Source organism: Amblyraja radiata, chromosome 17 (assembly GCF_010909765.2).
Source record: "Amblyraja radiata isolate CabotCenter1 chromosome 17, sAmbRad1.1.pri, whole genome shotgun sequence".
NCBI classification, from domain to species: Eukaryota; Metazoa; Chordata; class Chondrichthyes; order Rajiformes; family Rajidae; genus Amblyraja; species Amblyraja radiata.
Genome location: NC_045972.1, coordinates 37,074,916 through 37,099,547, shown reverse-complemented (window position 1 = coordinate 37,099,547; position 24,632 = coordinate 37,074,916). Strand labels below are relative to the sequence as shown.

The window sequence follows — 24,632 nt, the reverse complement described above, 5'->3', positions numbered from 1 at the left end:
AGACACAGCAGGTTAGAGCAAACAACACCAAACGGGTGCAGCGTTTGGCCATTGCAAGGCCATATCATTTTAGTCCGGGGCCTGATGCTGCAGCTTTCAATAAAATGCACGAAGGCCTTGGCTGCTTCTGAAAGGGCAATGTGTAAAATGTCCTGCCCAGGACCGAGGATCGATTTGGGGATATTAAACAAGTAAGAGATCAGCATCTATTGGCAAGATGTTTCACATTAAGTCAATTTTCAGTTGAATAAACTTCACCAGCAGGAAATGAATTTCCAGACCACTGTGACATACAAATATTATGCTCAACTTCTAACATTTATGAGAACAACTTCCAGACCGATTCGTTTTCAAGAGTAGTCATTGATTGAATGCTTTGAAAATGATATTGTGGGGTAGATTTGTTAGCCTGGTTCCCCCATCTGCACCTAGAATTGCTGTCTGCCTACGCTTTAATTACCATATTGAGATGTCGAGACTCTGTCACTCTCCAATGGTTCCCAGACTCCCACGATACGGCCTGTATATTAACAGGGACAATGGCAGTGCACCAGGGGAGATCGGTGTTTGAAAGCTTAGACAGACAGCAAAGCCCATTTGTTAGTTTAACGGCTTTAATAGCCGTGAGCAAGATTTCACGGTGTTTAAAATGTTGCTAACTTTGGAGAAATTAAAAAGATATCAGAAATTAAATTAAAATTATTGTTTTTAAAAAGTAAAGTTAATCAAAATGTTATAAATAATCCAAAAGCACAAAACTGAGCAGTAATATTTTAAATAATGGAAACGCAAGAATGCTTTCTCAATCCCCTACTATATTCCCGACTCACTCACGACTGTATGGCCAAATTCAGCTCTAACTCCATCTACAGGTTTGCAGATGACACCACAGTGGTGGGCCAGATCATGAACGATGATAAGACTGAGGACAGGAAGGAGATAGAAAACTTACTAGCATAGTGTCAGGACAATAACCTCTTCCTCAATGTTGGCAAGACGAAGGAGTTAGTTATCAACTTTAAGATGTATGGTACATGCCCCAATCAGCATCAATGTTGCTGTAACGGCAGATTTTTATATTGTTCAAGAGATTACTCCCTCCAGCCGCTAAATGGACTAATTGTGGTTAAGGGGAATATCTTTATACGCATGCAAGCTCTCGTCGGGGACCTTCAGAGCTTCTTCACAGATAAATCTTCAAAACACAGTCTTTTGATTAATAAATTCTTTATTGGTGATGAAAAACAATAAGGTACATCCAAACTTCTTTCGACTCGTACACTATAATCTTCATCGAACTCCAACTTATCACTTTAAAGGTTAGAAAACTCCTCGTGTCTCCGTTACACTTCGCATGGTCAAAGGGTAAACCTTCCCCATGCTTGTCCAAAACTAAACTGAAAACTAAGCTTCTGCGCAAGAAACTTAGCTCCAAACACGCCCTAAAATACGTCATAAATCCCACCCACAATATAACGGGCAGTCTAAAATTTAAAGACACACGCCATCATTAATGACACGCAAAACAAGCCAACTGGCCACTACAGTTGCCAAAGTGGAAATGGTTAAGAACTTCAAGTTCTTTAGTGTTAATAGTATCAACAATCTATTGTGGACCAACCACATTGATGCGACAGCCAGGAAGGCACACCAACCCCTCTTCTTCCTATGGAGACTGAGGAAATTTGGCATGTCTCTAATGACTGTCACAAACATTTTATGCACCATAGAGAGCATACTGTCGGGTTGCATTACAGCTTGCTTTGGGAACAGCTTGGCACATGTTCGCAAGAAATTACAGTGGGTTGTAGATGTAGCCCAGTCAACACACAGACAACATTTCTCACCATTGACTCCATCTACACTTCACATTGCTTTGGAAAAGCAGCCTACATAATCAATGACTTGTCCCACCATGGTCATTCCTTCTTCTCCCTGCTTTTGTCTGGCTGAAGATACAGAAGCTTGAAGACATGCACCACCAGACTCAAGAACAGCCTCTTCCCCTCTGCTATTGGGCTTCAGAGCGTTCCTTCCATAAGCTAGGGTATTGTCTGACTCACCATCTCCATTGTGGACAATGAGATTAGCGTATGGAACTGATGCGCTACAATTCTTGTAATCTCTGGCTCTTCCCCTTTGTTCTATCTATTATACTTGAATTTGAAGTAATTGTATTTGGGTATTGCATTATCTGATTTGATGGATAGCACACAAAACCAAGCTTTGTACTGTACCTTGGTATACATGATAATAATAAACCTAAACTCAAGTTCCAGATTGAAATCCTGTTGCATACTGAATATCATCAAGGGAAATTAAATCAGATAAATTAATCCAATTATAAAAGAAAACAGGCAAAACAAACCCAGACTCACATCCTGACCTAAATACTGTGCTTGATCTTTACTTGAAAGCTATATATGGATAGTTAAGTGGGTGCAAGCAAAATATGAATCCAGCTTGTTCATGACCAAATTTCACCATGGTCAATGTAGATTTATGGTTAAATTTACACTTGAACTTGGTAATTTGGCTGAAGCTCCCATTGTCAGTATTGTTGCATCTATTAAATAAGAGTTAGATGGATCTGTATGTTTCTTTGCCTGGTTCCTTCATCAGAGCCAAGAATCAGGAGCAGATATATTTCCACAAACAAGTGAACAGTCTTTTGACTAATTTGTTTTTAAGATCAAGGTGATATTATAAGTAAACAAACAATTTTCATTTTCAGTCCCTTTAATGTATGAAAACCTGTCCACTGTGCTTGTCAACAAGCCATAATAACAGTTGTATCTTGAAGGACCCAATATGATGCCAAGCTGCATGCACAAAACAAAATAAATAATAGAACTGGAATTTTCTCTCTATAACCTGCTAGAACATAAAGACATCAACTTAAACAGAAGTAATCTACATGATCTTTTGATGTGCTGAATTTGGGGGGGAAAGAAGCAAGATAAGAGATTCTGGACACATCGTGTGCAACTAAAAGTAACTACTTTACCAAAGAACACAACAAAAATGTCCAGAATTCAAGTATCAATTATTTTTCAATAACATGAAATGATTACCTCGTCTAAATCATACATGTCATGTATCATGATAACAAAAGGCAAAACTGATTTGGTGCTGTAAAGAATAACTTTGCAATTCATGTTAAACATTCAAATGCTGTTCTGCAAGAATCTGCAATGCAGTAAATTAAAGCCAGTGCACAGTCCAATCACATGAAAATGGGCCAAATCTGGTATTAAATTTGGTATTGATTGCTTTGTGCTAAACACTTCTTATGCAGCACATCAGTTGCATTTGCCCAGTGGAAAAAAAGAGTAAGCAGAGCAAAATGCAGATCCTGTTCCAAAGCCAACCTTTGGCAGAATGAAACAATAATGAGTACTGTACCGTATTTCCCGGCAATGAAGACGCTATTTTATACCCAAAAATAAGGCACGAAAATGTACCTGCGTCTTGGAGGCTGAAGGTTAGATTGTTACACGGATTGTACTCGGCTTGTACACGCTGGAATTCAGAAGATTGAGGGGGGATCTTATAGAAACTTACAGGCTCGATACAGGAAGATTATTCCCGATGTTGGGGAAGTCCAGAACTAGGGGTCACAGTTTAAGGATAAGAGGGAAGTCTTTTAGGACAGAGATGAGAAAATCATTTTTTACACAGAGAGTGGTGAATCTCTGGAATTCTCTGCCACAGAAGGTAGTTGAGGCCAGTTCATTGGCTATATTTAAGAGGGAGTTAGATGTGGCCCTTGTGGCTAAAGGGATCAGGGGGTATGGAGAGAAGGCAGGAATGGGATACCGAGTTGGATGATCAGCCATGATCATATCGAATGGCGGTGCAAGCTCGAAGGGCCGAATGGCCTACTCCTGCACCTATTTTCTATGTTTCTATGTTAGCCAAGAAAGATAGACTTGGCTATTCCTCAGTACAGCAACATCAAGAACGATAGCCAAGTCTATCCCTCATTGCTGGCAGTTGATGCAAAGCGGCTGTAAAGTGGGAAATGGCTGTAAAAGGCTATTGAAGAATTGAGGCTGTAAAAGGAGGCGCAGTCGTCTTTCTTACAGTTTGGCTTTCTTCCCAACCAATTGTTCAAGCGCTTTTGATTGCAACATGCGCCTTAATTTAGTTCAACAATGAAACTGACAAGTTACTAAAGAACCTGTAAAAGGACAGTGCTGCTGGGGAGGGCGAGTTCCTTTCACAGCGTGTGGAGAGTCTGGCCAGGGTCAGCACGGGCAGGAGCGTTGAGACGGAGGGGGTTGGGGATCATGCCAGCAACTCGCTTACTCACCGCTGCCGCGGTGCTCCGGGCGCGGAGCCACCGCATTGTGGCCGGGGAGGGAAGTAGCTCGGGTGGCTGCGAGCAGCCGCCGGGACCGGACACTGGCCGCCACCTCAGAACCTTCAGCCGGCCCGCTCACCTCTGGCAGTGCTCTCCATCTGAACACCTCTCTCCTGCCGCTCGCCGGCCTCGCTCATGTCAGCCACTTCCTGCAAATACTTCAATTCTGACTGCCGCCGGGAGCAGGACATGGCCTCACTTGCTCCACTGGGTGACACTGCATGGCATTCACTGCCTGGTCCGTGTCTTTCAATGTAAACCGGACAGAGAGGGGACCAGAGCAAAGATCATGGAGCGGAGCGGGTCAGCGGGCGATGGATAACAGGACAGCGGGCAGTGGAGCTTACTCCTTTGTCAACGCGAGCAACCTCAATAGGTTCCTTGATCGCGCTGACACAGGAGTAAGCTCCACCGCCCGCCCTGCTCTATGATCTTTGCTCTTGAGCTGGTCCCCTCACTGTCCGGTTTACATTGAAAGACACGGACTGGGCAGTGAATGCCATGCAGTGTCACCCAGCGCAGCAAGTGAGGCCATGTACTGCTCCCGGCGGCAGTCGGAATTTAAGGATTTGCGGGAATCAGCTGACATGAGCGAGGCCGGCGAACGGCAGGAGAGAGGTGTACAGACAGAGAGCACTGCCAGAGGTGAGCAGGCCGGCAGAAGGCGCTGAGGTGGCGGCCGGTACCGCTGTCCGGTCCTGGCGGTTGCTCGCAGCCACCTGAGCTACTTCCTTCCCCGGCCACAATTCGGTGGCTCCGCGCTCAGAGCGCCGCAGCAGCGGTGAGTGAGTTGCCAACATGATCCCCGACCCCCTAATTCTCAACGCTCCTGCCCCTGCTGACCCAGGCCAGACTCCCCACACGCTGCGAAAGGAACTCTCCCCCCAATTGGTCCCTTAAATTAGTATTATCATTCAGTAAGATCACAATTGATTCAACTTGTCCCGGTGTGCTCCCATTTTCCCCACCATCTCTCCACCTGCCATCATCCTCCACCCCCCACCCATTCAGTCATTCAGAATGGAGGAGATCTGGAAGCCTTGCGCAAATTGAATTGTTACTTTCTTTCTTACTTTCTTTTTATTTATTTATTTGAGCGTGAGGAATTCTATGTCCCGCCAGCCTTTATTCAAAATGTAGCAATTCAAAATGGGGGTGTGTCATCGTCACAGGTGCGTCTTCATTGTCGGGAAATATGGTAATTATCAATTAAAAATTCACATTCGTTTCTGAGTGTTCCAGTTTCCATTTAATCAGGAAATGGAATAATGGCATTCAAGAACTGTCCAGAGCAACAATTTAAAGAATCGCAAATTGCTCTGACAAAGACAACTTACTAAAAGCAAATACTGTGGATGTTGTGCATCGGCCCACCTTGGACAATGCACATCTAAAAATGAGAACTTGACAGGAAGGTGGCTTTGATTCTGAATCTCGTCTTTTCTCCCCAATGCTGCTTTTCTAAAGATAAACAAAAACAAAGATGCTGGAAATGGGATAAAAGTTCATGCTGATGAAAAGTCAATAATGCAAACATTAACTCAGTTTCTGTCCATAGATGGCAGAGACAATGACAGTGCACCCAATCTGCTAAGTGTTTCCAGCATTTTCTGTTGATTTTTGGAAACTTCCTAACCTATTAAACATTGAACCACTGGAGTTCCTTTTTCACAGTAACCAAATGTCAATCAGTTCAAGAAGGTTGCTCACCATTACTTTATCAAGAGCAATAAGAAATTGGGAAATAAATGCTGGTCTAGTTAGTGTTGGCCTCATCGATGTATGTAGAATAGAAGACCAATAATCCCCTAATGCTTATGAATATTTTATAAGAATTCAACACTGCAAAAATATGCAAGAGATTGCATTTCTTATCTTACAATGACATAGAAGACCATTTTACCCATTGGGTCTATGCCCATGGCACAATTGCATTAGTCTCTTTCCACCACGCTTCCTCATGGACCCTTAATTTAAAGAAAAATGTAAATTAACTGTTGCTTATTGCAGAAAACCAGATCTTCATTTAATTTTCATTTGTATGTTAAAATAAAACAATGGGATGATGGACGGAATCAAAAAGTGGACCGACCAAAGATGCTCCTGTTCCAAATGGAAGCCTAGGGCTCCCAATCTTACATTTGCATGCTTTGTTATGGCATTCAGAAATTTAAACACAAGACACAAACACAAGAAATTTCAACTTATTGTAAAACGTCTCACAATGAACAGCTAGTCATTGCATATTTAGCCACTCTCATCAGCAAGTAATTCTGGCTTGCAAGGAAATGTTCCATGAATTTAGCTTTTTAATGCTAAACCTTGCATTTCTATCCCAGTTCATATATAATGTGACAATCATGTCAAATATCTATTAAATAATTAAATGCTCACACGTTGACAACAAAGCTTGGAGACATCAGATAATAAAAAGATTAGTGAAAACTGTGCAGCATTACAATGGTTCTTTTGATGTGGGGAGCTTGGAAAACTGACCTATACTTGTATAATTAGTGTACTCTTTACTATAACACAGTAACTGCTATGATTCAATATTAGAACTTAAGTGTTCAGACAACTTTTATATATCTGCAATTTCACATATGGTCTGCACTTTTGATAACAGTACTTCTGAAAATGGTGTCTTCAACCTCATTATTGTTAAGTCTAGAGACTGCTGTTATCTCATTCAGCACGTTGTAAAATGACTAACCAAGAAATCCAGCTTATTTGGAAATTATAACTAATCACAAAACTCTAAACAAGTGTCAGTGCATTACCTGGTCATTTTTGGAACCTGGGCATTATTGACCAGGACATTATTTTTAAGTATTAAATTTACTGAAGACTTAGACACACGGGAAAACTTTCTGATGACTTAATAATTAACTTGAGACCAGAAAATAGGTTTACCATGCAAGTATGTATCTGTTACTGCTTTTGCAGTAGACCAAGACATTTGTCCCTCTATAGCTGGCAGAAACGTTGTGAAATTGTAACTGGTTGAGTGTGAAAATATAAAACCAGCTGACTATGAATCATTCTCTTTTCTCCACAAGTAGATTACCATTTCTGTATATTGTATCTAACTCTCCGTATAAGCTGAGAACCTATGATTTTTCCAAATCCAGGTGAGAACACTGCTTGGAACAGTCTTGCGAGTAATTCCGAGCACCATGTTTGCGAAAAAAAGTGAAGGCCTCTAAAAGGAAGCTTTTTTTTCGAGGAATGAGAATTAGACTAACATGGATAGAGGGGGAAAGCATTAGCTGCTCTCCTTGGAGAAGAAAATCTTGTTTGGAAATTTAACAGAGGTGTTCCAAGGTCACAATCCATTTTGATAATGTGAATAAGGCTAAGCTAACCTACCTGGCCTGAGTGTCAGTAACAAGTGGATAAATTAAAATTGCCTTATCAAAATGCCTTAAAAAATATTTCAGAAGCTGGCTCTCCAATGCTTTGATCAAAACAGTGGTAGAAATAAGATTAGTTGAATTTCAACGGTGCATTAAATAAAAGAGGAAATATTATACGGTCAAAGGGAAATCTTATAAAATCTTAAGAGAAACAGAAAAAATAATTATTTGGTTCGCTTTACAAATGAATAACATACATGGCAAACACCTTCCTTCAGTACTGTATCAATACTCAAGACAACAATATCTATCATCAAGGACCCACCATCCGGGCCATGCCCTCTTCTCGCTACTATCATTGGGCAGGAGGTACAGAAGCTTGAAGTCACACACAAACAGGTTCAGGAATAGCTTTTTCTTCAACTATCAGGTTCTTGAACCAACCTACATAATCCTAATTCTACCTTCACAACAGGACAAGTTCTCCCCTTTCACTTCCATGGACTTTAATTTTTTCATATTTATGTTTGCATTAATGTCTTGTTTTTTTTTGCACTTTTAGAAATCTTGTGTGATTTGTGTATAATTTGTTTTTGTGTGTCTATGTGCCTGGGACGCCGCTACAAGTAAGATTTTTCCTTGGTGCCTTTGTACTTTCCTTGGTACGTGCATATAATGAAAACTTGATTTGATTCTAGGAAGAACAACAAAAGCATTGGAATACTTCAAATTCTTTTTTTTTTTAAATCAAGTTGTTTATTAAGCTTTCAAGTCATTTTGACCAAACTTAGCAATGATCATGCATCTTGATCAGCTTAAATATGCTTTCTTCAAATAGCACAAATCAATCTCCAAACAGATAGATCACTGATAGATGCAATATTCCTCAAACATACTGACTGCTGAATATGTTTGAGACTAGCTCTTCAAATAAGCTACTGGGATGTTCAATGGAAGAAACAAATGCATTCTTAGGTAGTACATCCCCGAGTTCCATTATTATCAGTTATCAAACAGTACAAAGCCCGGATCATTGTCTGTTTCTCTCTTTGACCTGCGTATATTTCCAGCATTTTCAGTTTTTAATAAACGGCCCTGAATCTTTTTTTAAATAATCAGACAAAAAATATATGAATTTATTTTAAATTACTCATACAAAACCAATTGGTAAGGTCCTGGCCGAGTATAGAGACAGCAATTAATTTGTCCTAATGGCTTCAAGACAAACCAACAAAAATATGGGATATCATAAATTATGAATTGAACAGGTAATTAGCACCAGTGTTCCCTATAAAGGATGCAAGAAACATCCAATAAATGTGGAATTTAACGGGAAGGGAAATCTTGAGAATGCAACAATCACCAGAGAAATAATATCGAGCAAATTATTGGAGCTGTGGCTGACAAGTTCCTAGGTCCCATGGGATTTCAACCTTGGTTCTTAAAATAACTGGCTAATGAAGAAAGTTGCAATAGGTTAGTTCTTTATTAAAAAGAAAGGGAAATCTGAAAATGATCGCCTATTAGCTTAACATCCACCATTGGCAAAACATTAAAAGATTTTACTAAAGATGTTATTGCATGGCACTTAGGAAAATGCAAAGTAAACAAGCAAAGTCAACACAGTTTGTGAAAAAGAAAGCATGTTTGACCAAATGAAATCTGAAGAAATAACATAATAATGACAAATTTGAATTGATGAATGTATTATAATTTTATGGAAGCAACAATGTCAAAACTGATGTAACGTAGAAATTCTGTCAAAGAAATCTAGCAGGTGCTGTCAGCAATTCTTCATAAGCCGGCAGAGAATTTGAGATAATTGTGCATGATTTAGAGGAAAGTCAATTAAAAATCCTCTACCAGCTTTTGAAATGCACAGTATTAGACCATTGAATTCAAGGGATGATACTGAATATTTAGTTTGTGATTTGGCATTCTGTGTGCAGTAAAGCAAGTGTTATAGCTGAATATTTAAAAATGCAAGTAAAGTATTTCTTAATATTGCTTTTTAACAGTGGTAAGTAACTCACTGAGAAAATAAAAAGTTGTCAGATTGGGGGGAAAAAAACAAGAATATGGAGAAGTTAAACCTCAGGGAATGTGTTGCCAGCAATATAAAATTCAGTACAAAGACTGACCTAATATGTGACAATTAGTAATAGATTCTCAAAGACACAACATCCTTTTCCAAATATCACGTCATGTGTTGAGAAAGACATTTTAACAAGTTACAGTGTTTGACAGTCAGTGTTATGGTACTTGAAGTCTGCTGAGTCAGTCTCTCATTAGTCAACAATAACTGGAGAAGATCATGAACTCTTCGTATTGCAGGCTGAACAATCATATGTATCATTATGAACATTGAAGGCAAGGCAACATTCTTTCCAATTACATTGCTCAAAAAGTGTTCAAATTTGACAAATCAAACTCACAATGCCTGATTATATAAAAATATGGTCCACTGTATCGTGTAAATTTTGAATACTAATGATTCAATGTGGCATGAAACTAGGTTCCATCTACTTTGATCTCTGAAAATCCCAAATTCACTTCAAAATTTAAATCCTATTAATACTCCACCATATCTGTCTCGCATACATTTCTGAAAGTGATTATGTACAGTGAAACAATTTGGAATGAAGCAACATTTGGATGTAAAATAGATCTCACAAACAAATATGAACAAACTGGTTGACAGCGTCATCAATGTAAACATTGGAAATATTTTTATCCCAGAGAATTTGGTTTTAATATTTACAAGCTACTAATAATTTTGATTAATGAATGCAGAACAAAAAAATGTTTATACCATACAGACACAAACATTTAGCAGAAACTGCCAGTATTGTTCCATTTAAATCATGTAGGTTTATGTTAAAAAAAGTGAATCACCTGCTTAATGCTTATTCCTGTTTGTTGTGATGAAAAAATATGTTTTCTATATTACTGTACATGTCCATGTAACCTATTCAAAGGAGAACTAGAAAATCAAGTTTACAGTCCTATTTTAGCTGGGAAAATATCATATGAAAGATTTACCTATTGAATCAATTCAAATAAATGCTAGATTAATTTTGTTGCATTGCACCTTATCTCCAGAGTCAGCTCGATAAATGTTCTTTCCTGTTCTTAAACCCAAGTTCTCTACACCTTGTAAATGGTATGATTTAACATATACCCAGCAGAGAATGCATGCATTACAATTGAGATTGTTAAACACTATTCTGTGTGAACATTGAGGCCATTTCTCCCATCGAGTGAATGGTGCACTCATACCCCTCTGTAACCCAATCTCTCTCACCTGCCACCACCTACACCAGTGGCAAGTTATAGTAACCAATTAATCTACCAGCACAGAGCTTGAGAAACTGCAGCATCCGGAGAAAACCAACATGATAGCAGGAAGAACAGCAAAAAGAGAGCACCAGAGGTCAGGATCAAATAGAGTTACTGAAGCTGTGTAGCAGCAAAGTTAATTACTGAAATGTTGTGCCACTTTTTTCAGTTTCAGTTTAGTGTATTGTCACGTGTACCGAAGTAGTCAAAAGCTTTTGTAGCGTACTATCCAGTCAGCAGAAAGACAATACGTGATTACAATCGAGCCATTTACAGTGTATAGATACATGATAAAGAAATAACATTTAGTGCAAGGTAAAACCAGCAAAGTCCGATCAAGGATAGTCCGACGGTCACTAAAGAGGCCGATAGTAGTTTTTTTTCTATTCATACTTCACAGATATTGCATTTAAGGTCTCCATTGCAGGGGTTATGGAGTTTAAAAGTAGGCAATTTTTAATGTAAATTTACAGGGCATTAGTAAAACCTTACCTGGAGTACATTTAATTTTACTTTATTTTTGGGAAAGGATTAATTGGTAGAGCAGAGACGATTAACAATGTTGATTATTGGGGTTGGTATATGAAGAATAGTTGAGCAAGACTTATTGCAGTATATTATTGCAGACTTATTGCAGTGACTAGTGGGGTACCGCAAGGCTCGGTGCTGGGACCGCAGCTATTTACACAATACATCAATGATTTAGATGAAGGGATTCAAAGTAACATTAGCAAATTTGCAGATGACACAAAGCTGGGTGGCAGTGTGAACTGTGAGGAGGATGCTATGAGAATGCAGGGTGACTTGGACAGGTTGGGTGAGTGGGCAGATGAATGGCAGATGCAATTTAATGTGGATAAATGTGTGGTTATTCACTTTGGTAGCAAAAATAGGAAGGTAGATTACTATCTAAATGGTGTCAAGTTGGGAAAAGGGGAAATACAATGGGATCTGGGGGTCCTTGTTCATCAGTCAATGAAAGTAAGCATGCAGGTACAACAGGCAGTGAAGAAATCGAATGGCATGTTGGCCTTTATAACAAGAGGAGTTGAGTATAGGAGCAGAGAGGTCCTTCTGCAGTTGTGTAGGCCCCTAGTGAGACCACACCTGGAGTATTGTGTGCAGTTTTGGTCCCCTAATTTGAGGAAGGACATTCTTGCTATTGAGGGAATGCAGTGTAGGTTTACAAGGTTAATTCCTGGGATGGCAGGACTGTCATATGCTGAGAGAATGGAGCGGCTGGGCTTGTATACTATGGAATATAGAAGGATGAAAGGGAATCTTATTGAAACATGTAAGATTATTAAGGGTTTGGACACGCTATAGGCAGGAAACATGTTCCCCATGCTGGGGGAGTCCAGACCCAGGGGCCACAGTTTAAGAATAAGGGGTAAGCCATTTGGAACGGAGACAAGGAAACACTTTTTCTCACAGAGAGTTGTGAGTCTGTGGAATTCTCTGCGTCAGACGGCGGTGGAGGTCGGTTCTCTGGATACTTTCAAGAGAGAGCTAGATAGGGCTCTTAAAGATAGCAGAGTCAGGGGATATGGGGAGAAGGCAGGAACAGGGTACTGATTGGGGATGATCAGCCATGATCACATTGAATGGCGGTGCTAGCTCGAAGGGCCAAATGGCCTACTCCTGCACCTATTGTCTACAAGGCTTATCACAATAAGGCTTATTGCAGTATATAAAAATGAAAAGGTGATCTTAATGAAACATTTTAAGATATTGAAGGTGAATGCTGAGAGGATAGTTCCCTCAATGGGGGGTATTTAGCAATAGTGGAAATACTTTCAGAATACATTTAAGACAAAACAGGGAGTTTCTCAGAGAGGTGCGGGTATTTGGAAATCTCAACCTCATACAGATATTGAGACTGTCATTGAATATATTTAGACCGAGATTGATAGAGCTTTTCCCTACTTGGAAGTCAACGTTAAGGTGAGCAAGCAACAGAATGGTACTGAAGCCAAGATTGGATCAACCATGACTTTATACTCTTTGGCAGAGTGGGAGTGGGGGCATCTACATCTACTCCTGCTCATGTCCTGTGTCTCAGGTTATTTATTAATTTTGGACAAATTGCAGAATTAATCAGATACGAAAGTGGCTGGGATTTTTAAACTGCAAGATTATCATACTTATATACAGTCAGCATTGACAAAATCTATGCAAGTTTCCAATGCAGTCAAGAGTACTTATTTTGCATAGATAATTTACTAACCTTCAATAGATTTCAAGCAGTTTCTCTGACAATATAAAGGAAACAACGCCAAAAAATATTTAATGTTGAAAGATGGACAAACATTAAACATAGCTTGGGATCTTTCAAAGTTAATAGATTCTGAATAGTTTTAAAAAGCATCTGGTGGTTGGTCTTTAAAGTTGTTGACCAAGTGTTGATTGGCTTTGCTGACAATTTTCAATAAAATGTTTCACATTTGAAGTCTTTGTATCAAAAAAACTATTTCTATCTTTTTGCCTTTAAGCCTCCAACATTACTTATGAATTTATACAATCCTGCTTGATTCAGCAAAATCTTATATTTCCTCATATCCAATGTTTCCATATTATCTGCCATTAAAATTCTACACAGGTCACTGCTTCTGATAATGGTGTTGATGCTGCAGGGCACATCAGGGAATTAAACATGATGCACTTCTCCTGACTTACAGAAGCTCTGTAATTTCAGGACACTGTCCCAGCTGAATCTCACTCTCAAACACCTCAGGTTGAATCATGTGTGCCATCCCTAATTGGAGATAGGTACTAACACCATGTTGGTATAATTCCTAACCGGATCCATTCATTAGCTTTGTACCGAGTTTCTCCCATTCTTTTTGTCAGAGGATGGTTCTGCAGGATTCTGCCTAATTCTAGAAATTCCAGGAGTCATCTGCCATGTGCACAAGCATGTCATTCTTACCAACACAAACATCCAAAAGGCTGCCATCTCAGCCTTTTATTATACTCCCTATACACTGGAAACTTTTATTGCTGTTTAGAAACATGAGGACCAAAGTTGTGCCAATGAAAGTCAATTAAGCCATTATGAGACTGAGAAACAAGAATAAAACTGTTAGAGACATCAGCCAAACCTTAGGCTTACCAAAATCAACTGTTTGGAACATCACTAAGAAGAAAGAGAGCACTGGTGAGCTTACTAATTGCAAAATTATTGGCAGGCCAAGGAAGACCACCACAGCTATTGACAGAAGAATTCTCTCTATAATAAAGAAAAATCCCCAAACACCTGTCCGGCAGATCAGAAACACTTTTCAGGAGTCAGGTGTGGATTTATCAATGACCACTGTCCATATGAACCTCATGAACAGAAATCCAGAGGCGACACTGCAAGATGCAAACAACTGATTAGCCGCAGAAATAGGATGGCCGGGTTACAGTTTGCCAAGAAGTACTTAAAAGAGCAGCCACAGTTCTGGAAAAAGGTCTTGTGGACAGATGAGACAAAGATTAACTTACTGTATATCAGAATGATGGCAAGTATGGAGGAGAGAAGGAAGTATGAAGTATATAAGTAGGAAGTATGAGCAAAGTATGGAGGAGAGAAGGAACTGCCCAAGATCCAAAGCATACCACTTCATCTGTGAAACACGGTGGTGGGGGTGTTATGGCCTGGGCATGTATGGCTGCTGAAGGTACTGGCTCACTTATCTTCATTGATGATACAACTGCTGGTGATAGTAGCATAATGAATTCTGACCTGTATAGACACATCCTATCTGCTCAAGTTCAAACAAATGTTGTCTCAAAACTCATTGGCCGGCGGTTCATTCCACAGCAAGACAATGTTCCCAAACGTACTGCTAAAGCAACAAAGGAGTTTTTCAAAGCTAAAAAATTGTAAATTCGTGAGTGGTCAAGTCAATCACCCGATCTGAACCCAATTGAGCATGCCTTTTATATGCTGAAGAGAAAACTGAAGGGGACTAGCCTTCAAGCATAAGCTTGAAGCACAACAAGCATAAATTAAAGATGGCTGCAATACAGACCTGGCAAAGCATCACCAGAGAAGAGGTATGCAAGGGATATGCAACAAAATACTAAACATGACTACTTTCATTGACATGACATTGCTGTGTCCCAAACAGTATGGTGCCCTGAAATGGGGGGGGGGGGGGGGGGGGGGGGGGACGACTACTATGTATAAACACTGCTGTAATTTCTACATGGTGAAACCAAAATGTATAACAATGGCCTTCATTAAAATCTGACAATGTGCACTTTAACCAAATGTGATTTTTTTTCTATTGTGGAGATGTTGTGGAGTACAGAGGCAAATAAATAAATGATGGGTCTTTGTCCCAAACATTATGGAGGGTAACTGTATCTCTAAAGTCTAAAATTTAGTAACAAGGACAACGACCTGTCCCTCAATGTCAGGAAATCGAAGGAGCTAGTCATCAACGTCACAAAGCAGGATGGAGTACAAGCCTCAGTCTACGTCAATGAAGCTTCAAGTTCCTAGTGGTAACTACTACAGGTGCACAACCTTTTATCCGAAGATCCAAATAACGAAAACCTCCGAATAGCGGCCATTTTTTCGTTCCTTGAAGAAAGGTCCTTGAAAACGTTCACCGAGGGTGGCCCGCAGAGGTGACAGCGGAACCTCCAGTCAGTCCTCGAAGAAAGGGGAACTAAATCCCCATTCATGAAAGAGAAGGTGAGGGTATATTGCGCGGGAGGGTTAATAATTGACAATATGCTGCTGCCTGCCCGCTGAGTTAAAAAGTTCCCACGGTAGACTCACGATACACAGTGTTTCGTGAGTCTTGCGTGGGAACTTTTTAACTCAGCGGGGCAGGCAGCAGCAGATTGTCGCTCCCTTCAGTTTCACCCCACCTACACCCCTCTGCTTCCCGGCCATGTGTGTGACCCCTTCCCTCCCCTCTCCAGCTCCCCGCCCATTGCACCGGCGCGGGGGCTTTGCACTGTCACCGGAGACGTCAGGACCAACGGGACACCGACCCCCAGGCCCACTGCAAGCACGGAGATCCCAGAGACCCACAGCCAGCAGCAGCCCAGCCCAGCCCCGTTCCAACTCCAGAGGAAAACTGCAAACTGGCCGGAGACGTCAGGACCACCAGAAGCCGTTCCCCGAGCTGCGCCCCCTCATCGGGACACCGACCCCCAGGCCCACTGCAAGCACGGAGATCCCAGAGACCCACAGCCAACAGCAGCCCAGCCCAGCCCCGCTCCAACTACAGAGGAACCTGGGTTGCGGATGACGGGGCGCAGCTCGGGGCGTCGTAGGGGCCCATCGGGGAGCGGGTTCCTGTTGGTCTTGACGTCTCCGGCCACCTGCCATCCTCCGGGAACCGTTCCGCCCTTGCAGGAGAGTGGGGTTGTTTGCAGTTGCAGAGGGAGGGGGCAAGGGCGGTACAGTTTCCAGTCTCAGCTCCAGTCCAGGGGGGTGGCCGGAGACGTCAGGACCAACGGGACACCGACCCCCAGGCCCACTGCAAGCACGGAGATCCCAGAGACGCACAGCCAGCAGCAACTCCAGCCCAGCCCCGCTCCAACTCCAGAGGAACACGTAGGGGCAAAAGCTGATGGTGTGCAAGGTACGTCTTGTTCTTGGGGTGGCGGATGAGGGGGCGCAGCTCGGGCTGTGGGCATACTGCCACTTGTCGCCGTAGCGGCCCATTAGGGAGCGGATTCCTCTGGAGTTGGAGGGGGAGGGAGGTATTGTGCTGTTTGATCGCCCCCTGCTATCCCAGGGACAGGGAGACACAGCGGCTTTTTAGACTGGTGGGCAATCACTTCCAAAGTTCTGCCCACACAGTCAGTGCACCTCTTCTACACTGCATTTCATACAAACATTTATTCTGCAAGAAAAAACTACATTGAAGACTCAAACTCGCGACCGAGTTTACTGCCGGGATCAAGGCGCAAACTCGCGACCTTGCGGATATGAGCCGAGCACTCTACCACTGAGCCAGCCATTAAAATCTACGCTAAAAAAATTCCATTCCGAAGACCGACAAATTCTGAATTACGAAAAGTGTCTGGTCCCAAGGCTTTCGGATAAAAGGTTGTGCACCTGTACCAACAATTGTCCTCATCCAATCAGACTAATGCTATGGCCAAGAAAGCACACAAATGCCTCTGCTTCCTCGGAAGACTTCATCCTCAATATCCATCACCACAGGGGCGCCTCAAGGTTGTGTGCTTTACTCACTCTATACCATGCTCTACTCACTCTATACCTATCGCTGTGCAGCCAGACACAGTACCAACTCCATCTTTAAATTTGCTGACGACACCATCGTTGCTAGATGAATTATGGATAATGATGAGTCAAAGTACAGGTGGAAGATCGGTTATCTGAATAAATAGTGCTAGAACAATCATGCTCTCAACATCAGTAAAACCAAGAAACTGACTGTTGACTTTAGAAGAGGAAGGCCAAGGATCCACAGACCTGTCTTCATCAATGGGTTGGTGGTGGAAACAATCAACCACTTCAAGATCCTGAGAGTGCATGTCTCTGGAGATCTGTCCTGGACCCAGCACATTGACGCAATCATAAAGAAAGCCTAGCAATCTCTCTAATTGCTTAGAAAATTGAGATTAGGCATGTCGACGAACCTTCTCTTAACCTCTTACAAGTGCATTGTAGCGAGCATATTAAGTGGTTGCATCACCGCCTGGTTCGGCAACTCGAATGCCCAGGAATAAAGGAGATTACAAAAAGTGGTGAACAATGAATTAAACCATGTTACGGCTTTACAAAACTTTGATTAGACAGCTTTTGGAATATTGTGTGCATTTCTTGTCGTCCCAATACGGGAAGGATGTGGAGACTTTGAAGCGGGTGCTGAGGAGGTTTATCAGGATGCTGCCTAGATTAGAGGGTATTAGCTATTAGGTGAGGTTGGACAAACTTGGATTGTTTTCTCTGGAGCATCAGAGGCCAAGGAGGGACCTAATAGAAGTTTGAAAGTAAGAACCATTCTTCCCAGGGAGGATGTGTCACACGCCAGGGACCATTGCTTTAAGATGAGGGGAAGTTTAAAGATGATGTGCAAGACATTTGTTTTAAATATACAGAGTGTTGTAGGTGCTTGGAATGCACTGTCAGAAGTGGTGGAAGAAGAACATATGATAGTGGCATCCAAGAGGCTTTTATATTTGAGTATGTTTGGAATGGAGTGATATGGATAATGTGGATGCAGAAGGGATCAGTTTAATTTGGCATACAGCACAGTCATCATGAGCCAAGAGACCTGTGACTGTGCTGTCCTGTTTGTTCTACCTGAGCAAACTCCTCAAAGATACCATCAGATTGAACCTAGGTTGCTGGAGCTGTAAAGCAGTAGTTCATCTAGCTGTATTACTGCTGCTCAATTATTCTTTTAATTTTGCATTGGTCTAATCTTAAATTTGAGTTTTATAACTGGTCTTAATCATCATCCTAAATTTTCCACCTTAAATCTTTCAGCTACAGGGACCTAGATCTCAGGTGCTGCGTGTGTCAAATTTGCAGGCCCTTTGACAGACGGAGTCCATGCTGACCAGCAATAACCCCGTGCACTTGCATTATGCTACACACTAGAGACAACTTGCATTTTATTTATATACCAAAGCCAATTAAATTACAAACTAGTAGTTCTTTGGTGGGCGGGATGCAACTGGAGCACCCGGAGAAAACCCATGTGGTCACAGTAAAAACGCACAAACTCCGTAGACAGCACCCGTAGTCAGGATCGAACTGCGGTCTCTTGTGCTGCAAGGCATCAATTCTACCACTATGATCCTGAGGTTTCCCAAGATGCTCCAGTTTCATTCCACATCCCAAGGACAGGATGGTAGGCTACTTAGCCCTTGCGTATTACCTCTCCGCAAGGATACATCAAATAGAAATCAAAGAGATGTTAATAGGCACAGGAGCAAGATTACATTCCAGGGGTACAGGGAGTGAGGGCGTGGGACAGATCAGCTGGGAGCCACTATGGATGCCCCCTTTCTGCGCTATAATAGATTAATAAAAGGAAGTAAACGTCTCTGCTGAATAAAACTGTAATTGTCAATTCACTCTTCACAACGATCACTGCATATTCAGTACATGAAGCATCAATAGAATGAAATTAATGCATTGCTTAAACATCTTTTCATATTAATCATGATACTTGAATCATGTCATCTATGGAAATTAATTCTCAAGATGCCCTACAGAAATATGAATTTTACATTACTGGAACTCTTCCAGGAACAAGAACCACGAGCAATGTCTCTTGTTATCTCACTATATCTGTTCCTATGTGCAGTTTTGAATGGCCTCAACTAACTGAATAGACATAGTAACATAAAATTAGACAGATGCTATTTTTATATAACTGATTCAAAACAAGTTTTAACCATTGTTCTAATTGGACACTTAGTAAAGTTTGATTGTAATAGATTCCACCGTGAAACATTAGTTAGCAGCTATTTTGTCACATTCCAAATGGTGGAAAGTAACTGTATAATGGGAATGACACTGTGGTCCTTTTTCATTTATCAGCTTCACATTTGTATTTATAATGGATTCGTCTATAACCGAATATCCAAAAGAACCACATTCTAATGATGGACACAAAATGCTAGAGTAACTCTACGGATCAGGCACCATCTCTGGAGATGAGGCGACGTTTCGGACTGAAGAAGTGTCTCGACCCGAAACGTTACCTATTCCTTTTCTCCAGAGATGGTGCCTGATCCGTAGAATTACTCCAGCATTTTGTGTCCATCATTAGAATGTGGTTCTTTTGGATATTATCACCATCATCACTGTAAACCAGCACCTGCAGTTCCTTCCTCCACAATGAAGTATAGACCCTATGAAATATATTAAACATATTTCAGCCAATCTGCGCAGAGCAACATCCCAGCAATGATTTTTAAAAAAAAAGAATATTGGCTGAATGATATTTGACTCCAATGTGTTCGGATTTGGGGTCGTGAACATGAATGGGCAAATAGATCTTTTTTCAGGAGACAGTGGAAATGCTTCTGCCAGAAGTTCTGGGCCATTAATGTGGATTTGTACTTTCCAGGCTTTGAACGCAAGACCCTCGGAGTCGGGAGCAGAAATAAAGCCGTGGAAATGGCTCCAAAAGCGAGCAGTCGCCAAGGAAAACGATCATTGCAAGTGGCAGGGCTCTTGTACTAGATGCTCCTTGTGGCTTCCTTGGCGACTGCTGACAGTGAGTCGGGTCCTGCAGAAGCCCGGAGTGGGAGAGTAGTCAATGACGCACACACAATGATGGGGTGCAGGGAGCGTACGGGCCTCAGGCCCAGTGACTGTTGTTACCTATGGCCGTAGCCCGGCCTGATCTCCGCTTCTCCTCCTCCACCACCAACACGCTGTCGCCGCACCTCAAGCGCCTCCTCTCTGGTGCCGGCACCGCGCGCCCACCCGGCGGCCAGCGCGCGCCGCCTTCCCATTGGACAGTGGAGCCAAGCCGCCGCCTTCCCATTGGACAGTAGAGCCAAGCCGCCGACTTCCCATTGGACAGTGGGGTCAGCTCGCCGCCTTCCCATTGGACAGTGGGGCCCAAGCTGCCGCCTTCCCATTGGACAGTGGAGCCAGCCCGCCGCCTTCCCATTGGACAGTGGGGCCCAAGCCGCCGCCTTACCATTGGACAGTGGAGCCAGCCCGCCGCCTTCCCATTGGACAGTGGGGTCAGCTTGCCGCCTTCCCATTGGACAATGGGGCCCAAGCCGCCGCCTTCCCATTGGACAGTAGATCCAGCCCGCCGCCTTCCCATTGGACAGTGGAGCCAGCCCGCCGCCTTCCCATTGGACAGTGGGTCTGCCGCCTTCCCATTGGACAGTGGGGCCCAAGCCGCCGCCTTCCCATTGGACAGTAGATCCAGCCCGCCGCCTTCCCATTGGACAGTGGAGCCAGCCCGCCGCCTTCCCATTGGACAGTGGGTCTGCCGCCTTCCCATTGGACAGTGGGGCCCAAGCCGCCGCCTTCCCATTGGACAGTAGGGCCAGCCCAACGCCTCCCATTGGGCGGCCGGACCCTGAGCAGCCAGCGCCAAAGATCCTATAGCGGAGCTCGAGCCGTCAGAGGGACTGAGTCCCGCCCGCCCACCCGCGAGCGAGCGGCGTCACGTTGCCCAACGGCTGAGGGGACGGACGTCACCCCAGTGGCAACGGTGCCGGCGAGAGTGATGCTTCTGTGAACACCACCAAATACAACGCTGGTGAATGTATGTATAGCCGCTGAGAATTTCTGCACAGTTCTTGTTTTGTATATATTCTTTATTATGAATAAAGTTTTTATTTTAATTCAATTCAACAAAATATAACTGTATTCAGAGGGTGGTGAATCTGTGGAATACTGCTGGGGAGACCAAGTCAGTGGATATATTTAGGGCAGAGTTGGATAGATTCTTGAACTGATGTTTTCGGTGTGGTCCTCTGAGGTGGAAAGGGGTCGTGCTCATTCACGGACCAATTTGCCAGAGACCATCCTGAACATTTCTAATAGGTTTTAGAGATGAATTGAATTGAATTGAATTGAATCCCTTTATTGTCATTCAGACCTTACGGTCTGAACGAAATTTCGTGCCTGCAGTCATACATACATCATACAATAATAAACAACAGTAAACACAAATTAACACCACCACAGTGTATCCACCAAGCACCTCCTCACTGTGGTGGAGGCAAAAAAATCTTAGGGTTACTGTCTCTTCCCTCCTCTTCTCCCTCTGCGCTGAGGCGATTCCCCACCGGGCGATGGCACAACAGTCCCGCGGCTCACCGAACCCCGCAACGGGCCGGCTCACACACCGCGGCCCGGGGGTGGTCGAAGCTGCCGCAGATACAGTGCAGAAACAGGCCCTATGCCATGTCCCATCGAGACCACACCAACCAACAATTCCCGCACACTAGCACTATCCTACACACACTAGGGCAATGTACAATTTTACCTAAGCCAATTGGCCTACAAACCTATATGTCTTTGGAGTGTGGGAGGAATTCGAAGCACCCGAGAAAACTCACACGGTCACATGGCAAACTCCATACAGACAGCACCTGTACTCAGGATCAAATCCGGGCCTCTGCCGCTGTAAAGCCCCTGTCCCACTTGGGCGACCTCCACCGCGACCTCTGGCGAGTTTGCCCGCGACCCTCGAGGTCGTAGGAGGTCTTCATCACTCTCCTTCAAGGTCAAGAGTGGTCTCCACATAATCGAGGCTTCAGCTAGGTAGTGGCGTATTTTTCAAAATGTTAAAAATTGACTGCAACTAAAAATAGGACGCCGTGGGAAAAATCGATATTTTTTTGTCGTAGGTCTAGTCGAAGCCGGTCGTAGTAGGTCGTGATGCTAGTCGTAGGTAGTCGAAGGTGGTCGAAGGTAGTCGAAGGTAATAGCTCCGGGGTAAAAAAAAGGTCAGTAGAAAAAAAAGGTAATTTAAACAGCAGAACATCACCTCTTTCACTCCGGCATGTTCATTCATAGCTGGAGTTTTTTGGAGAGGAGACTTGTGTTTTAGAGTTGGCACCAAAAAGGCAGCAGCGCAGGGGGAGGGCACAACCCTAAAAAAAACATGGCATGCAGGTGTTGCTCACCCCGGAAGAGGAGTGGCAGGAGGTGATGCCACAGGAGGTGATAGTGCAGGAGGAGGTAGCCCTGCATGAGACCCCTGGAGGAGGAGACCAAGGTGGTAGTATATGTCCCCACCACCACCACATCGTTCACTGCCTCATTTGAAGGCTGCAAAGCAGCCCTTTCTCATGTGTCTGACAGCATCAGAGGCAGACACAGGAGGTGAGGGAGGGCTGGAGGAAGGTTATGCCCTACACCTTCGCCAGGCAGCAGGAGGGGGGCCTTGAGGAATGGTTCCAGCAGAATGCCATCCTGTATGAAAATGAGGGGTACAGGGACAAGAATGGCATGCTTGCCATCCACTGCCCCACATGTGTGCATAAAGTTCTATCTTTTCTCAAAGCCCAGCGTCACTCTCTTGCAGTCATCTGGTGTACTGGACAGTCCATCACATCATCTCCATTCATCCATTGAGACCTCTTGTGCTTCCTCTTCACCCTTGCTCTTCTCCTGCCTTTCTTAAAAGGCTGCTGAGCCAAAAGGGCTACTGCAAACAGCAGTAGTTGTATTTTTACTAACATCCTCCAAACTAGTTCCTTGCTTGCATGGTTCAGAATTATTATTTTTTTAAACCTGGGAGGCATTTTTTAGTGGGAAAAAAATGCAGACGTGACCATTTTATCAGGTGATCATTTGAGCTGTAGACATTCCTCACTGGTCATTATTGGTTTTCGGTGTGGTCCTCTGAGGTAGAAGGGGGTCGTGCTCATTCACGGACTAATTTGCCAGAGATCTTCCTTGAGTAAAACGTACATTGTCGAAGCCAGTCTTCAACATAGTCGAAGGGGGTCTTCTTCTTAGTCGAGGGAGGTCTTCAACATAGTCGTAGGAGGTCGTACATATAGTCGAGGAAGGTCGTAGGGCACTGCGACCTTGATTTTTTTTAGTTGCTTAAGGTGGCCAGAGGTCGCGGTGGAGGTCTCCCAAGTGGGACAGGCCCTTAAGTCTGCAACTCTACTGCTGCGCCACTGTTCCGCCCAGGAGGAGGCAAATAGATTCTAATGACAAACTCGCAAGGCTGTTCGAGATGACTGGGATGCTCCAGGCAAGCAAGCCCAACTGGCCCGCCGTGGGCCGACCTCAGAGCGCTCGCCTGGTAGGCCCAACTCACCTGCCGCGGACTCCGCCAACAATGGGAACATGGCAGAAGGCTTGTCGGTCGGCGGGAACAGGAACCCACTCGAAGGCTCATCAGATGGCGTATACGGGAGGGAGCTGGAGAAGTCAGGCGCGAGGAGCAAGGACCTAAAGGAGCAAGGACCTAAAGTGCAGAAAAGAATCACTAGGCTGTTACCTGGAATGGAGGGTTGTAGTTATAAGCATAGGTTGGATAGTTGGGTTTATGCTCACTTAAGAGGCTGATAGCATATATTTTTGTTTGTAGAATTATGAGGGGAATATTTAGGATACATAGTCAGCATCTTTATCCCAGGTCAGGGGAGTCTAGAACTCCTGGGCACAGGTTTTAAATTAAATTTAACAGGGATCTGAGGAATATGCGAGTATCTGGAATGAACTGTTGGAGGAGGTGTTTGCGATCGATACAATTAAAACATTTAACATGAATTTGGACAGATACTTGAACAGGAAAGGTGTTGAGGCAATCAGGTCTAATGCAGACTAACATAGATAGGCATCACTGTCAGTATAGATGAGATAGACCAGAAAGGTCCGCTTCTATGCTGTCCGTTTCTATTGTTTTCAGTTGAGGATTTATTTTTAATCATGTAATACAGACTTTATACCAGCAGATGACACCAACCACTGCCTGAAGGCCAGAGCCACATGCTCACTGTTGGAAAATCTAAACCACTCACTCAGTTAGAAAGACAGAGTCGAGAGGGAATACTGGCATTTATCTGACATTGAGGAACAATGCCTAACTGAGGGTGGATAAGTCACCTGGGCTGGATGGACTGCACCCTAGGGTTCTGAAAGA

General features: G+C 43.3%; 1 protein-coding gene across 2 annotated transcripts in view; it reads right to left on the bottom strand.

Moving 5' to 3' along the window:
- The window catches only part of nup93 (nucleoporin 93), a 107,131-nt gene extending 86,640 nt beyond the window's left edge, over positions 1-20,491 (bottom strand). Inside the window, exons 1-2 of one of the 2 annotated variants that reach the window (XM_033036176.1) lie at positions 20,381-20,476; positions 5,704-5,827 (exon numbers count right to left, since the gene is read on the bottom strand). The gene's annotated coding sequence lies outside the window, so the exon portion shown is untranslated. Of the gene's footprint in view, positions 1-5,703; positions 5,828-20,380 lie in introns of both variants that reach the window. The other variant, XM_033036175.1, reaches the window with a different exon arrangement.
- Positions 20,492-24,632: the final 4,141 nt, after the last annotated feature.